The sequence below is a fragment of the Nycticebus coucang genome, chromosome 20 (genome assembly GCF_027406575.1).
Source record: "Nycticebus coucang isolate mNycCou1 chromosome 20, mNycCou1.pri, whole genome shotgun sequence".
Taxonomy (NCBI): Eukaryota; Metazoa; Chordata; class Mammalia; order Primates; family Lorisidae; genus Nycticebus; species Nycticebus coucang.
In genome coordinates, this window is record NC_069799.1 from 16,209,713 (window position 1) to 16,214,163 (window position 4,451).

At 40.6% G+C, this 4,451-nt stretch overlaps 1 pseudogene; it reads left to right on the forward strand.

Moving 5' to 3' along the window:
- The first annotated feature begins 3,290 nt into the window (after nt 1-3,290).
- On the forward strand, nt 3,291-4,080 carry LOC128572876 (RE1-silencing transcription factor-like; annotated as a pseudogene).
- The last annotated feature ends 371 nt before the right edge of the window (nt 4,081-4,451 follow it).

Genomic DNA, 4,451 nt, shown 5'->3' on the forward strand with positions numbered 1-4,451 from the left:
AAACACCAGGGATTCTATTACAAAACTCTTAGAAGTGATCAAGGAATACAGCAGCATCTCAGGTTATAAAATCAACATCCATAAGTCAGTAGCCTTTATATATACCAACAATAGTCGAGCTGAAAAAACAGTTAAGGACTCTATCCCATTCACAGTGGTGCCAAAGAAGATGAAATATTGGGGATTTTATTTGAAAAAGGATGTGAAAGATCTCTATAAAGAGAACTATGAAACTCTTAGAAAAGAAATAGCTGAAGATGTTAACAAATGGAAAAACATACCATGCTCATGGCTGGGAAGAATCAACATTGTTAAAATGTCCATACTCCCTGAAGCAATATATTATTTTAATGCAATCCCTCTATTAAAGCTCCACTGTCATACTTTAAAGATCTTGAAAAAACAATACTTTGTTTTGTATGGAATCAGACAAAACCTCGAATAGCCAAGACTTTACTCAGAAATAAAAACAAAAACAGGAGAAATCATGCTATCGACCTCAGACTATACTACAAATAGATAGTTATCAAAACAGCATGGTACTGGCACAAAAAAGAGAAGTAGATGTCTGAAACAGAACAGAGAACCAAGAGATGAATCCAGCTACTTACCATTATTTAATCTTTGACAAGCCAATTAAAAACATTCAGTGGGGTAATGATTCCCTATTTTACAAATGGTGCTGTGTGAACTGGTTGGCAATCTGCAGAAGACTGAAACTGGACCCACACCTTTCACCATTAACTAAGATAGATTCTCACTGGATTAAAGATTTAAACTTAAGACATGAAACTGGCAAGACATGATTGCAAGAGGGACTTTACCTAACAATTGCAATCAGTGTATCCTGGCTTATTGTACCCTCAATGAATCACCAACAATAAAAAAAAAAAAAAGACATGAAACTATAAAAATACTTGAAGAGAGTGCAGGGAAAATCCTTGAAGAAATTGGTCTGGGCAAGTATTTTATGAGGTGAACCTTCCTGAGCAATTGAAGCAGCTTCAAAAATACACTACTGGGACCTGATCAAACTAAAAGCTTCTGCACAGCCAAGAACACAGTAAGTAAAGCAAGGAAACAGCCCTCAGAATGGGAGAAGATATTTTCAGGTTATATCTCTGGCAAAGTTTTTTTTTTTTTTTTGTAGAGACAGAGTCTCACTTTGTGGTCCTCGATAGAGTGCCATGGCATCACACAGCTCACAGCAATCTCCAACTCCTGGCCTAAGTGATTCTCTTGCCTCAGCCTCCCGAGTAGCTGGGACTACAGGCACCCGCCACAACGCCCAGCTATGTTTTGGTTGCAGTTCAGTGGGGGCTGGGTTTGAATCCGCCACCCTCGGTATATGTGGCCAGCGCCTTACTGACTGAGCCACAGGCACCGCCCTATGGCAAAGGTTTATTAACCAGAATCCACACAGAACTTAAATGTATAAGCAAGAAAAGAACAAGTGATCCCATCACAAGCTGGGCAAGGGACTTGAAGAGAAAATTCTCTGAAGAAGACAGGTGTGCATCCTACAGACATATGAAAAAATGCTCATCATCTTTAATCATCAGAGAAATTCAAATCAAAACTACTTTAGATATCATCTAACTCCAGTAAGATTAGCCTATATCACAAAATCCCAAGACCAGAGATGTTGGTGTGGAGAAAAGATGTGGATGTGGAGAAAAGGGAACACCTTTGCAATGCTGGTGGGAATGCAAATGAATACATTCCTTCTGGAAATATGTTTGGAGAACACTTAGAGATCAAAAAATAGGTCTGCTATTCAATCCTATAATTCCTCTACTAGGCATATACCCAGAAGACCAAAAATCACATCATAACAAAGATATTTGTACCAGAATGTTTGTTGCAGCCCAATTCATAATTGCTCAGTCATGGTAAAAGCCCAAGTGACCATTGATCCATGAATGTATTAATAAATTGTGGTATATGTACATCATGGATTATTATGCAGCATTAAAGAAGGATGCATAATATTCCATGGTCTTTCATGTTTACATGGATGGAGCTGGAACATATTCTTCTTAGTAAAGTATCTCAAGAATGGAAGAAAAATTATCCAATGTACTCAGCCCTACTATGAAACTAATTTATGGCTTTCACATGAAAGCTATAACCCAGTTACATCCTAAGAATAGGGGGAATGGGGAAAGGGAGGGGAGGGAGGGGGGAGGTGGGCAGAGGGAGGGGTATTGGTGGGATTACACCTGCAGTGCATCTTACAAGGGTATATGTGAAACTTAATAAATGTGGAATGTAAATGTCTTACCACAATAACTAAGAAAATGCCAGGGAGGCTATTTTAAAGTGTGTGATAAAAATGTGTCAAACGGTCTATGAAACCAGTGTATGGTGCCCCATGATCACATTAATGTACACAGGTATAATTTAATAAATAAAATATATAAGATCAGAGGAATAGAAAAAAAAAACTAAATAAAAGCCTACTTTGTGCCAGCAAAAATAAAACTCCCCACTCCACTTAAATTCAGACACCCAGGTGACCTTAGCCTGGGCACTCTTCCTTACTTTCTTTGGAATACTACACTTTGTCTTTTACTTTATTTTTCCACTCGTATCTTCTCCTCACTCACAACCAGCTCTCTGCGCTTTCTAATGGCTTCAACATGCTCTCTAATATAAAATAACCTCACAATTTTGTATCTTAATCTTGACCTAAAGAAATTCTTCTGTAAACCTATGTGTAGGACCCACTGAAAAACTGAGCTTTTTCACACCTCTTGAAACACATGTAGTGAGAAGATGGAGTCAGCTGGGCTAGAGCCTAGAGGACACAGACAGTCTAGTGGTTTTAGGTCCTGTGTGACCTTCCTACCTGTCTCTCATCCTTATTGTTTTTTAAATTTACCTCCCACCCTAAAGATGCCCATCTTAAATAGTTGGGGATCTTAACTTTTGAATTTAAAATGTCATAAACTGTCACCATGTTGTGACATATTATTCAAAATAAGGCACTAGCATGTTCAGCTCCCACAAGGTAAAGGCCAGCACCACTGAGGCCCTAGGCCCCAGGCCCCGACTGTGGCGATTGTCATGGCTGCTCAGTTGGCTGGAAGATGGCCCAGGGCCAGTGGTCTCAGCACCCTCAGCAGTCACACTCCTGGGCCTTCCTGGGCCTCCAGTGCCACTGTGCCCAACATGTCCACCATCCCCCTTCCCTCCCCTGCAACTCCAGCAAAAAAGAAAATTAGTGGGGAAAGAGCTGCAACTCTGGGTGGCCCCCCTCACTTCGCCAATTAAAAAGGAATACACTTATGGCCACCCAGGTAATGGGGCAGTCTTCTGGAGAAAAAGGGCTATTCACTAGCAGCAGCAGCATTGGCATGGAGTTGCCTAAAGATGCACACAACCTCTCCAAAGCTGAGATGGCCGCACCTCAGCTTATCATGCTGGCAAATGTGGCTTCAACTGGGGAAGTAAATGGCAGCTGCTGTAATTACCTGGTGGGTGAAGAAAGACAGATGGCAGAACTGATGACTGTTGGGGATAACAACATTTCAGACAGTGATGGAGAAGGAATTGAGGAGTCTCCTCAAATAAAAGGTGAACCCAATGGACTGATAAACATGGAACTGAGAAATTCAGTAGTCAGTGTTGTACAATCTCAGCCTGTATTTGAGGCATCACCTTCCCCAGAAGTTTATACCTCAAATAAATATCTTCCTTCAGAAACACCAGTAGCATAGGACAAATGCATGAACTTGCAGATAAAATCCTTTCACTGTAAGCCACGCCAGTCTGAAGCAGAACCTGAAGAACAGTTTGTACATCAAATCAGAATACACAGTGGCAAGAAATTTTTTGTTGAAGAAAGTGCACAGAAGCAAGCAAAATGCAGGGACTCTGGCTCTTCCACTTCAGAAGTGGGAGGTTCCTCCAAGGGCTCCATTAACTGTGATCACTGTGGCTATAATACGAATCGATATGAATCACTGTACTGTACATCTGAAACACCACATCAGAGCTGGGGATAACAAGTGAGTCTACAAGTGCATCATTTGTACATATACAACAGTTAGTGAGTATCACTGGAGGAAACACTGAAGAAACCATTTTCCAAGGAAAGTATAAATGGGTAGGGAATGCAACTATTTTTCAGACAGAAAAACTAATTATGTTCAGCATCTTATAACTCATACAGGAGAAGGCCTATATGAATGTGAATTTTGTCCTTATTCAAGTTCTCAGAAGACTCATGTAGCTAGACATATGCGTACTCATTCAGATGAGAAGCCATTTAGATGTGCAGTTACGTGGCCTCTAATCAAAGTGAAGTAACTCGTCATCCAAGACAGGTTCACAATGGGCCTAAACCTCTTAACTGCCCACACTGTGACTACAAAAGACAAGACAGAAGCAACTTCAAAACATGTGGAGCTCCTTGTTAGCCCACAACAGGTCAATTGCCCTGTATG